This window comes from Lissotriton helveticus, chromosome 11 (assembly GCF_964261635.1).
Source record: "Lissotriton helveticus chromosome 11, aLisHel1.1, whole genome shotgun sequence".
In the NCBI taxonomy this organism is placed as follows: Eukaryota; Metazoa; Chordata; class Amphibia; order Caudata; family Salamandridae; genus Lissotriton; species Lissotriton helveticus.
This window is the reverse complement of record NC_136072.1, coordinates 938,777,632-938,790,944: the sequence shown is the minus strand read 5'-3', so window position 1 is coordinate 938,790,944 and position 13,313 is coordinate 938,777,632. Positions and strand designations below refer to the sequence as shown.

At 41.6% G+C, this 13,313-nt stretch overlaps 1 protein-coding gene across 2 annotated transcripts in view; it reads left to right on the top strand.

The window, feature by feature from the left end:
• The window catches only part of LOC144792322 (rab5 GDP/GTP exchange factor-like), a 172,101-nt gene that overhangs the window by 89,717 nt on the left and 69,071 nt on the right, over positions 1 to 13,313 (top strand). The gene's annotated exons all lie outside the window — the stretch shown is intronic.

Sequence of the window (13,313 nt, the reverse complement as noted above, 5' to 3'; positions counted from 1 at the left end):
CCAAACTTATGGTCCGCTCGCATATAAGTCAGGTGGGCAGACCACTTTGTTGGTGGGGAGGAAACTCCGCCGTTGTGATGGGATTCCCTCGCCGCCGACATATAAACTGGCCCTGCAGCTAGGGTGAAACTGCCTATCTTGCAACAGTTCCGCCTGTTTCCCAAATATGAAACACAGTATGTCTACGTGCCCATTTAGTTTGAATTTGTAGTATTTGTCCTTTTGAATCTTGTGCGAGTGAGTGAATCACCATCCACAAATCTCTTTAAAGGTTGGTGACATTGGCCTTGTCATCCAGTATTACTTACCACGCCAAGCTAGGCAGTAAAGGCTGTGCCTCAAGGATATGCCCATACACTCTTGCAGTTCAAAATCTGCACCAGCGGCTGATGGATTGCAATTACTTATGATGCTACTCCCAGCAGAATATAAGCCATATCTGTTTACATTTGTGTCATGAAACAGCAGGATTGTGCACACAGGTGTCCAGTCATTTTGTTGGTAAACATAATGAAGCCGGAAACATGCATCTCAAAACAACTGCAAATATTTCCTAATGGCTTAATTTTGAAAGAGACCACATTATCAATAAAAACACAAACAAACTTTTTTGAGAACAGGCGATGCAAAAAAAGAGAGAATGCCAAGAGAAGCCAAATTACAAACTGTTTTTTTTCTTCTCCAAATTAAATAAACCCAATGGTGAGAGATTATAAATTCTGATGAATTCCAGTCAATGTAAAGAGTATCAATGTCCTTGCAGACAGTTTTTACAGTATTGTGCACAGGTCCTAAGTGGGGGTATGGAACTAGTCAAAGCTTATAAATGTCTGTTTAACCACACACTAAATCAATGCAAAATGGAGGTAGGAGTGATAACTTTGACAGCCAAACAAATAATGGTGGCTCATACATAGGGGTGTTAGGGCATTCCCCTTTCGCTGCAAACCGCCACATACTCCACCCACTTAGTTTTTTGTGTATTTCTTTCACTATAAATTGTGCCTCCTCCCCACTGGTTTTTCAAGTCCCTTATGAGCTAAAGCTTTGGAGCAGCACTATCCCATCTATTAGCTAGTGTTAGCATGGTCCCCATGATTGACACGCCTGGCTGCCCATCTACTGCAGAAAAGAAGTGTCCATGTCCGTCTCGCCAGTCTCTTGGTACAGCCAGGCCGACATGTATGCTTCCGTTCTCTGCTACCAGAACTGTATCAGGGTGCTGTGGAATAGATAGCAGCCTACCTAGTATCTGATGGGGTGCGGAGTCCACCCACCCAATGAATCCTGACCCTGTTGTCATGACATGGCTCTTGTGTATTGTGATGCTTAAGCCAAGCCGTCTAGCTCCTGGTCCCACAATGATCACTTTAGTTTGTCGATTATTCTCTCCCGAGTGTAGGAGTTCTTTCTATGGTGTAGTGTAGTTCCTATCTTCCCAATAGGCTCTGCGCATTGGAATAATACCTACAGCAGTAAAGGCCTAGGCCAGACGTTAACTAGGTCTACTACTGTCGATACTAGACTTAAGTTTTGGGTTTGCCAGCGTAGCTCAGAGTTCGCTAGAAACTTTCTCGAATGTTCAGGGAAGAATTAACTCCCCTGATTAGACAAGAAGGGATTTAGTTTCTGACAACCATAGAACATGACAACTTTGCTCTCCCCTAATCAAGAGTCAATCTCGAGAGTCGTGTGAGCACAAGGCAATTATTTTACTCAGTCAGTACGTGCATTCTTAGTCTCATCAGATTGTAGAGAAAAGGAAGAGACGGGCGTGTTCAATAAAAAGGTGTTATTTATTGATCAGTCTCTTTTCTCGTACAAGAAAAATGGATCGATATTATTGCAATACTTATAGTTAAGTAAAGTGCATACATTAAAAGCAATAGTATAAAATAATACTGTAAAAACATTGATATGGTTTCTGAGCCATATGATGTTTAAAATGATTAAAATATATTTACATACACATATACATTTGACTAAACGTACTCAACTGGTGTTTCTAAATACGCCTACCCCGTGTACCTGACCTAAGTCTAATGCGTGGGCGGGAATAGAAAGTTACAGTTTAAGTTAAGTTTGTTTTTGCCAAGTGAATAACTAAAGAATTCTCTGTGAGAGGTTATTCAGTTCTGTACCTGGAATTTAGGATGAATGAGGAATGGTATCTCTTTCTCTGCTCTCGATATTCCAAGCTGCCTGCGAGGGCTGCCCAGAAGCGCCGGTGCTGGGTCTCTCGGCTTGAGATAGCAGCGCGTCTCTCAGCGCGTCAGGAAGGCGGGGCTGCTGCCAGCAGGGTCTGCTTCTGCTCTCGGCTTCGGCAAGTATGGCTGCTCCGTCTCGTCACCACGCGTGTGTTTGCATAGGGCAAGATCGGCAATATTTATACCTTAAAGGTGCCGAGATTGACGTAAGGATGGACATAGATACGTTAATAAAGATGTCATACGACTTGCTCGTTAGCACATTCTTTACTAAAGTTCTCTGTGAAATCAAAACAATGGCCGCACGGATTTTCCAGGTTGTCATAGGTTTGATTTGTTATGAGAACGTCGTATGCCTTATCAGGGGCTGGAGGAATGTCGCTTGTCTAATTAGATCTCAAGCGTTATGACCTAATCAGATAACACGTTCCTGTGCCGTAGTGTGACTGCGTCAGATAACGGTATCTGCATCATGGGGGCTTTTCTTGCCTCATGGGCTGACTGTTAGTTAACTTGATAGTTAGTTTAACCAGAATAGGGTCAGGAATAGGGGGATCGATTCAGAACCTATAGGAATACATGACACCCACTCCACGCTAACTATGGTCATATTTACTAATCTATGCATAGTATAACATAGTACAACATACTATAGAGTATAGTGTATACCTTACCACCCCAAAATACATTAATGCATTTTGAAATTTTCAAATATACTGAAAAATTGCAGTCATATATATTGTATGCACTTAAGCTATGAATTAAACGCTAAAGTAAACACGCATTGGTATGCATTATTGCTTATTTGGTATATGAGAAATACACATGAAATGGCTCTTAACATAGCTATACAGAAAGGAAGTGCGAGACCATTTCATCACATAATAAAATATTCGTGAACATCCCAGCGGGCAACTAAAGTTTATAAAGTATCTGAAAATAGAAATCTTAGTTCTCTAGGAATAGTTTCTTACTTTAAGCAGAAGATAAGTGTCCCGAAAATTTTGTAAAAAATAATTTGGGCTGCTAAAAAATTGCTGTCCGTGAACTGGTGGGAAAAATTGTTCATGTGACTTTATTTTTAAAGTTGAAGGCCGAATTCAGGGAACGCCGTGTGCGAGCTTGCTCAAAAGTCTCTATTTCTGTTCTGGAGAGAACATCATATCATTAAGGCTTTCGAAAAAACTGTCAACAGCTTCATGGGAAAGTTCCACTAAGTCGGAAATAGGTGTAACCATGCATTCGTGCGCATGATTGTCTGCATTGACATTCTGATTCGCATTGCTGACAGAAGGTCGTACCTGTTCGATGCTGCTTTCATCTTGAACTTCACTACTTTTCAATCGTAGTGGTGAAGATTCCACGAATGCCGTCATCAGGATTGGCAGCCTTTGAGGGCAGCACAACGCGTGAACCTTGGTAGGAACCAACAATGTATCTGCATCCACTGGCGCATCCGATTGTAGCGTCAGACAGGTGTCTAACACGCATTCTTCTCCGCATAGCAGACACCTTAGTACAGGTAAAACACACCTTTGCCACATTGGTCGAAATGATAGAAACCAAGTCATGTTTAGGTCTCTTAGCCGGGAGAGTCCCAGGATTTTTGATATCCGGTCCCGGTATCCAATGGCTAGGATCGTATCTTCCATTGTCGCGAGAGTTTGATCTGTGACATGGGTTGCCATAACGAAAAATAAGGACCAAGAATAGGATTCCTGCAATTAGTCCCAGGATCAGGGGAAGTCCGCCAAAAATCGAATGGACGAAATCTAGAAAAATACCCAGTATGGCTTTGAATGATGTTAATGCCATCGAAAATACTGTCTTAAATACCTTTGAGACCCCAGTGGTATCAGAAATATTTAAGATTTCGCTCAGGATTTCCGCGAAATGTACGGGGGAATTAGTCGATAATAATGTATGTATCTCTGCAGTCGTCCTTGCGACTTGTGGATCATACGTTTCTTTTGATGACGTGAGCCTTGTAGGCGTCTGAAGAAGCACTGTTTTCATTCTGCTTAAAGTATCTATTCGAATAGAAGTAATTTTCAAATTGGGCCATGCCCTTGCCTCCCTGTCTGGAAAGGAGCTGGGGAACAAAGAACGTCCACAGCACTTGACCTCCGCAGTCGTAGTGACTAGATAAGGAGTCCCGGGCATAAGACTACAACATTTGCGGTCTACAATAAGAATGTAACTCCCATTATAGAGTCTTTGAAAAAAGGTTCTATTTCAGTTGCAGGTGCGCCTTGCTGGCGACATGAAAGGTTGTATGAATTCCCTTCACAGGCTCCATGCAAACTAATTCCGTTACACAGAAGCGTGCCGCTTAGTGACATAGCACAATTGTTGCCACTAAGAAACACTTTCTGTCCTTTATTACTGACACATGCATGTGAATAGGGCAGGTTCCAAGTTGTTTTAAGGTACCCCTTTCCCAATTTCTCGTACATGCCAGCCTGTATATATTTTTGGCAGTATTGAAACCTGAAGGTTGAGATTGGAATATTTATGATTCCGTGGATTATCCATTCACTGACAGGTCGTTCTGACATTGTCATTGGTAATCTTTCTAGTTTTTCAATGCTCAAGATTGTATAATCAGCACCCTTTTGCGCCATACCGATTTGTCTATCAGTAAGGTTAAAGATTTGGAATAGTGACGTTGTGTTGATTAAACGCCAAGGCACATAGCCTGAACGCAGATTTTGTAACGTCCAGCCAAGCTGTACAATAGAACGCAATTGTGACTGACCATGTTGTAATAACAGTAAGTCTTGCGATAATATGTCGATTGCTGAAGACACAATGCTGTCCAAAGATAAAATTCTGGAGGACAGAGTCATTAACCCATTGTCCACTACAGAAAGTGATTTTTCCAAATTAATACGGTCAATTTCCCGTATTCTCTCTGCTGTCTCAATTTGAGTAACCTTCCAGGCCTCATTGTATGCTGCATATACAGAGGCTGCTATGAAACGCTTTTGACGCTGTTTGCGTGGTCCCAGTATGAAATCACGCAAGTCAGCACCATCAGTAAGTAAAGTTAGGTGTTGCTTAATTTCAGGCAGTGTGGAAGTTTGTAGCCATTGAAGGCATAATTTGCCCACACTGTAGGTTGTTATTATCCCTGGGTGATGTCTTTGGGGATATCTAGGGTCTGGCCTGGTCATTTTGAAACCCTGTGTTTCATTCAGGAATCTATCTTGACAGTTATTTGTATCTGTGGGCCAGATCAACCATTGTTTCCAATCAGGATGTGTTCTGTTTTGGTTTAATATATGGTTTACGTCTATCTCTTCATCTGTTACAGAGTTATTGCTAAACATTATTGGCTTTGGAATAGACGGTTTATTTAAATCTTTGATTTTGGCTAAGCCAAGACAGGTGGTTTGTTGAACAGTGTCATTTAAAAATATCATTTGTTCTGGGATCATGCAGGCTCTAAACAAAGCTTCTAAACCCTGTACTTGCCAATCTTTTGTACCCCAAACACTTTTCAAATCAACATTTTTGTCCCAATAATCAAATCCAAAAGTATTCATTTTTTCGAAGAATGAATCTGAATATATCAATTTTGTGTTGGTTATCATGGTTTTCATCCCTGTCTTGTTTGACATTTTAAAATAAAATGTTTCAGCATTACTTGTGTTAAAACCTGAAAAATATGAATATTTGTCGTAAACGGTTCTTGAGCTCCCTTTTGGAGGTGTAGCACAATGTTCCCATTGATTATAATTTAAAACATTTCTAGGTTGTGCAGATTTATGTAAAAAGTGATTACCATAGTGGTTATAGCAATACATACTGTCATAATTTGTAGAACCTTGCAAATAATCATGTTTTGTAAATTTAGCAGACATTACTAAGTCAGACATCATGTTATTAATGCTTTCGAAGTCCCAATCATCAGCAAATGAGTTTGGTTTTGCAAAGTCACTCAAGGAGATCTTGATTTGGTGTGGGTATTTCAGGATCTCGACCGGACCATAAATTTCATAGTCAGTGTTGTCCCAGGCTACCCCACCAGGTATCGGAATGGCTGTGAAGTTGGCTGAAGAAAGTTCTCTTTTCTCGACATGTGAAGATGTGTGTGGTTTGAGGACCAAGTTGATGTTCTGACTTGCTGTGTCCATTTTAGCATATTTTCCCTCAATGAAGCGTCCCAAAGTTAATACCATTATGAGCCAAAGTATGAGGATAAATGCACCAAAACCCACCCAAAATTCAATCCATGGAGAAATCAGATATGTTTCTTTCAGTTGGTTCAAAAGTTCCTTAGCTTTGTCTTTAAAGGATTTTGAATGATGATGATGATGATGATGATGGCTGTGTCTTTGATTCACTGAAGCCTTCAGAGGAATCATCGAAGTTGATGAAGTACCCGGATGCAGTTCTGTCAATTGTTCCAATTGCTTCAGGATTTTTGTTTCTTGCATTGTCACTTGGTACTTCATTGTAGATTGGTGTGTCTCTGCTAAATGTTTTTATTTGGGTTGTCAGAGGTCTGAGTTCTATTGCATTGTTGCATAGTCCTTGTTGTTCTTCTGTAGGCGTTTCGAATGTGATGAGCCTCTTTGTTAGGACCTCTGTATTGGTAGCAAACCTTGGTGTTCTGCTACTTATTGGGAGTCCACTTGGCCTACTGTTTGTTATCGGCCACATGTTGTGGTTTTACCAGGTCGATGGATACAACTCGGTTCTCCTTTTTACCAGCAAGTGGCGATAGTACAATTGATCTTGTCCCGTTGACAGACAAGACAGGAACTGATTTTCTGTAAGAAGGCCCAAATTCCTTCTTTACCGCGATCTTCTCCCTGACTAGATCCCCGACTTTTGGAATCCAGACAGGTCTTGCTGGGACAGGTGGTGATTCTTCAGTGGTTGTTGGCTGTTGTTTCAACTGTATGTTGCTCAGGTCTTTTCTTGTTTTGTTTAAGTCCTGCAAAATAGCCAAACGGTCTTTGACATCAAAGCTTTTTTCTTTAACCACTGAAGTCTGACTGTCGAGGTCAGAGATAATCATTCTAGTTCCAAATAATAATTCGTACGGACTGAATCCCTTCAGAGAATTTCTTGGCAAGTTATTTAGACTACGTTGGACACTTATTAGATGTTTGACCCACCCAGCTCCCGAACCTAATATCCTTTCCATTATAGATTGCTTTCTGCCTTGGTTTTTTCTTTACACCATCCCGTACCCTCAGGAAGGAAGTGAGAAGATTCCCGCTGGACTGTGCTCATTCGGCCATGTTTCCCCCCAGGCTGGTGGGCTTGAGTGAAAACAATGGTCGAACGTAGCATGCTCTTAGCGTATATGCCATTTAGACTCGCAAATCTTTGTATAACAGTCCGGACGTCAGCCGAGTGCTGGTGATCTACATTATAAGTGGAAACTAGCCTGTATATGTTAATCGCAAGCCCTGCTTTTTATTGGTCATATTATCTGCCTTGATACGACGAGGTATTAAACTGTTTCTCTCCCCACTGCGATCTCTGTTGCAGTTTAGGCAGTTTTTTACAAACATGGTGTAATGCAGGCTCATGCCTGGCCACCAGTACCGTGATTGTAATTCTTCCAGAGAATCTTTCAGTTTGAGGTGTCCAAGACCCTCACCCATGTGTGCGTCTGCGATTAACAAGCTTCTCCTGTCCATGTTTGGAATCACTCTATCCCCCACTCCAGGGATTCGAGCAAAAGGGACGGAGTTTGCATCGATTATGTATGTATAATTGAGTGGATAGTTGATCGGTAACGCTGAGCAGTCGCCTTTTGATGACGTTTTCACTGCCAGCACTGTTTCACCGTCAATGTATTTTAATGTACGCTTTTTTCGATCTACGGGAGCCGGTTTAGTGGCTGCCGCTGTGGCTGTCTCAGCCAATGAATTCCCTACAACGTGAACGCCATCACACTGATGACTCAGTGAGTGTGTCACGTGAGTCTTTGGTAGTTCTTTTTGTAAAAGAGCTATTTGTTCCCAGAGCAATTTCTGCTTTATTGGTGCATCTGTGTCATCTTTGTAACCGTTCTGAATCCATGTCTGCAAATCCTTGTTATATGCTTTGACGCAGTAATATGAATCTGACACTATAAGTGTCTGGAATTCGCGATCCGCATTATCCAGCGCCATTTTTAATGCTATTATTTCAGTTTGTAGTTCTGAATTAGTTTCTACTGAGTGTGATTTTGTTAATAGAGGTCTTAGTTTACCTCCGCGCCATACTTCTTTTGTAATCTCACATGTGGGGTTGTATGCATGTTCTCCCCAAACGGAGGGTTGAGCATGTCCGTCTGTATAGATTACACAGGCGTAATGTCGTAGAGGCAGAATGTCGATTGGCAGAGGATACGTCTTTTCATATTTTAGATTTTTTAATTCTTCTAGTTCTTTAGAAAATTGTCAACCAGGCTATACTTGATAATTCATATCCTACGTATAAGACCGTTAAATGGGCAATTCTGGATTTTTTAAAGTTGAATTTGTAACCCTCTGCTGCGAACCCAAGTATTATGGTGTTCACTCTTTTCAAGTGAGTATCCAAGTCATCATCTGTTAAGTAAATGTCATCGACATAAGATAACGCTTCATCATCATATAGTTGTAGTAATTCTGTTACTCTCGCTGAGAATACCCCCGGGCTGTTCTTGTACCCCTGGGCTAACCGACAGAATTGCTTTTGAGTGCCATTTACTGAGAATGCAGTTAAATATCTGCTCTCTGGTGCTATGTTTTGACAAAAGAATCCATTGGAGATGTCCAAGGTTGTCTTGTATTTTTTGCGCACTATGTTATTCATTAGTGCAGCACTGTGTGAGTTTTGCACTGCAAAGGTTTTGCAACATGTGTTAAGGTGTCGGTAATCCAAAACTAGACGATATGAGTTGTCTGGTTTGGAGACCGGAAACAAAGGATTGTTCATTTGTGAGATGCAAGTTTCAATCACCCCCTGGTATTCTAGCTGATCTAGTATTTCATTTACCTGTTTTTTAGCTTCTTGCTTAATTGGGTACTGCCTTTGTGCAGTAGGTTGTGATTTTAACTGGATTTTGTGAGGAGGAGAATCCTCATCCCATCCTACATGATTTTTATATAAAGCAGGTGCTAAGGCCACTGCCCACTTTCTAGCAAGTGTGTATTTTTTATGAATCGGGATTTGATTCGAGAAGGCAGGCATAATTACTTCTTCGCCATGAGGGCACTCCCTGACAAACTCTGGTGGCCAGTCTTTTTCAGCTAGAAGGATATCATAGCCCTTGGAGAGATTATCCCAAAATAGTCCCCTTATTTTCCTAGTCTTATCTCCCTCTATACGTAATGTTATCTCGTATATCTTGTGGGGTTTGCTAACTCTGGTGTCTGCAGTTTCCACTTGAAGATATTCATTCGTGTCCACTGTCTCCAGATGATTCATAAGGACTTTGCGAGCTATGCTCACCTCTGCTGCGCTGTCTAGCATTGTCTGAGCCCACTCTCCGTTTTTCAGTTGTGTCCTCAGTATTCTCGGCATTAACTACCTTGATACTGGCTACCTTCTTTTTTGGAAATTGTAATTTCTTTTTTAGCTGAGTAGGTTCCTTGTCTTTGGACTTGGCGTGCTCTTCTCTTTGTTCTGATCGTCCTCTTCTTTCCGATTTCTGCGAGGAAGTCTGAAAAGATTGAGAGGGACGTGTATCAATGTCTTGATATCTATCAGGTTTTTTAATATTATCCCTATTTCTAAGGTTATATCTATTCCCAGAGGGGTCACTCTGCGGTGACCTCTGTCTTCGGTTTGGAGATTTTTCTCTTCGCCTAGGAGACCTTCCTCTGGACTGGAATTTCTTTTCTTTAGGATTGGATTGTTTGTTTCCATCCCAGTTCTTTTTTGGTGAATTATTATTAAAAAATATTTTTTCTGGACTTTCAGTCAGTTGCGGTTTTACTGGTATTCCACCTAAACTATCTCTACCTAGTTCCTCATAGGATTTTTCTATGATTCTGGCAATTTCAGCTGGTTGGTCTGCTATATCTGTCTCTTTTAACCTCTGGCGGATCGCCACGTTTGCTGCTTCACCTTTTATGTTGGCTAGTAATATAGCCGAGACCTGCTTGAAGTCTTTCAGTAATTTCATACCAAGAGTTAAAGCTGGTTCTGGACCGTATTCATCTTGAATTTGTTTTAGCACATCTGGTATCACCGAAATGGATGGAACACCGTGCGTTTTTGTGTAGATGGAAGCAAAGACTATACCCCAAGTGTCACAGTCCTCTATGTGTGGTGCGATTCCCATTGGGAGACATATAGTCAGAATCCTGTGTTTTTCTAGCGGGGTGGTGTCAGGAAACACCGCCTCTATTTGGGTGATTTTCTGTGCCAACCAGAATGGTATCTGTTCCCGTTTAGCCGGAACTTTACCTAGGCAGGATTGGATGTTCTGTGGTGTGATTTTATTTGTGTTCCCCTGGTGAGGGGTCAGCTGTGGTAGTTTAATCGCTGGCTGAATTGTTGAAGTCCGCATTACATACTGAACTAATTGTCTATGAATTTTTAGTAATTGTTTTAGCTGTATTAACAGCTCTCCTGTAGACATTCCTTCGATGTCTGGGTGTGGTGTGTATCCGGCTAAGACCGGCCACGTTGCTCCTGGTCTACCTAAAGGACCGAGTCTTGTAATGTGATTGTTATGTTTTAGGGCGCCATCAAATAAGAGCAAATGCTCTTGGAATTTGAGTGGTACTTCCACCTCCTCGAAAGGAGTGTACTCATTAGGAGGTTCCTCTATTTTGTAATAGTGGAAGTACTTTGTTACAGCATTTGCTGCTGGAAAATGTATCCATGAATAGTATACCTCTGTCTGCCGATATTCGTGTGCCTCAATTACGAATATGACTGTGCCACCTCTAGGTGTCAGTCCATTTTCTATAAGTTTTAGAGTTATAGATCTTCTTTTGATGACCGGAATGAGTATTATATCCGCGTCTGCTGCTTGCATGGTAGCATCAGCATCTGCGAGTTCAGTTGCTAATCTAACTGCCTCTCTTTCGTCATCACTTCCTGACATTTTACTGTTAGAAAGGTTATTCTTTTTGTTTGCAGATCAGGTTTCTTATGGAAACAGAGATTAGATGCACAATATTTTGGAACTGTTTATCCTTCAACGTTGACTATACCAAGAACCATACATAGGAGTTCCCTCCTGCGAGGTTTTGGAGGATATTACCTTTCACCCACTCCAGACGTCTTTGGAGTATTTGGGAAAAGGGGTCTGAGTGAGAAAGCACGACTGAGTTACTCTAAATGTCTTACGTTAGTTTTATCGCCCTTTCCAAACGCGTTGGGCGCCATGTAGTGTAGTTCCTATCTTCCCAATAGGCTCTGCGCATTGGAATAATACCTACAGCAGTAAAGGCCTAGGCCAGACGTTAACTAGGTCTACTACTGTCGATACTAGACTTAAGTTTTGGGTTTGCCAGCGTAGCTCAGAGTTCGCTAGAAACTTTCTCGAATGTTCAGGAAAGAATTAACTCCCCTGATTAGACAAGAAGGGATTTAGTTTCTGACAACCATAGAACATGACAACTTTGCTCTCCCCTAATCAAGAGTCAATCTCGAGAGTCGTGTGAGCACAAGGCAATTATTTTACTCAGTCAGTACGTGCATTCTTAGTCTCATCAGATTGTAGAGAAAAGGAAGAGACGGGCGTGTTCAATAAAAAGGTGTTATTTATTGATCAGTCTCTTTTCTCGTACAAGAAAAATGGATCGATATTATTGCAATACTTATAGTTAAGTAAAGTGCATACATTAAAAGCAATAGTATAAAATAATACTGTAAAAACATTGATATGGTTTCTGAGCCATATGATGTTTAAAATGATTAAAATATATTTACATACACATATACATTTGACTAAACGTACTCAACTGGTGTTTCTAAATACGCCTACCCCGTGTACCTGACCTAAGTCTAATGCGTGGGCGGGAATAGAAAGTTACAGTTTAAGTTAAGTTTGTTTTTGCAAAGTGAATAACTAAAGAATTCTCTGTGAGGGGTTATTCAGTTCTGTACCTGGAATTTAGGATGAATGAGGAATGGTATCTCTTTCTCTGCTCTCGATATTCCAGGCTGCCTGCGAGGGCTGCCCAGAAGCGCCGGTGCTGGGTCTCTCGGCTTGAGATAGCAGCGCGTCTCTCAGCGCGTCAGGAAGGCAGGGCTGCTGCCAGCGGGGTCTGCTTCTGCTCTCGGCTTCGGCAAGTATGGCTGCTCCGTCTCGTCACCACGCGTGTGTTTGCATAGGGCAAGATCGGCAATATTTATACCTTAAAGGTGCCGAGATTGACGTAAGGATGGACATAGATACGTCAATAAAGATGTCATACGACTTGCTCGTTAGCACATTCTTTACTAAAGTTCTCTGTGAAATCAAAACAATGGCCGCACGGATTTTCCAGGTTGTCATAGGTTTGATTTGTTACGAGAACGTCGTATGCCTTATCAGGGGCTGGAGGAATGTCGCTTGTCTAATTAGATCTCAAGCGTTATGACCTAATCAGATAACACGTTCCTGTGCCGTAGTGTGACTGCGTCAGATAACGGTATCTGCATCATGGGGGCTTTTCTTGCCTCATGGGCTGACTGTTAGTTAACTTGATAGTTAGTTTAACCAGAATAGGGTCAGGAATAGGGGGATCGATTTCAGAACCTATAGGAATACATGACAATGGGAAAGCTCAGTTTGAGCCGTAATTTGTCTAGACCGGTCCTTCTCGCCCCCTTATCCCCCTCCCGCACTCCCGTTGTCCGTGCTTCCTCCCTGCCACTGCCACTGTCAATGATGCAATGCAATAGGTCACACATAAATGCGAGTCCTATTGCTTGCAAATGCTGGTTTCGTTTTGGAGTTAGGTTCCTTTTTGCGCATTCAGGTATTGCTGCCTTAGGCATAACGATTTTTATTTTTCCCTAACGATTATACGGGTTGGTACACTGGGCCTACTATGGAAAGGCATTTTTGAAAAGTTCACATTTAAAATTAAACTATTTTATAGAGTAGCACATTTGATTGAGAATGCAAAAGAGAGAGGGATCCCAGCCATTCTCATGGAGCTTGATGCAGAA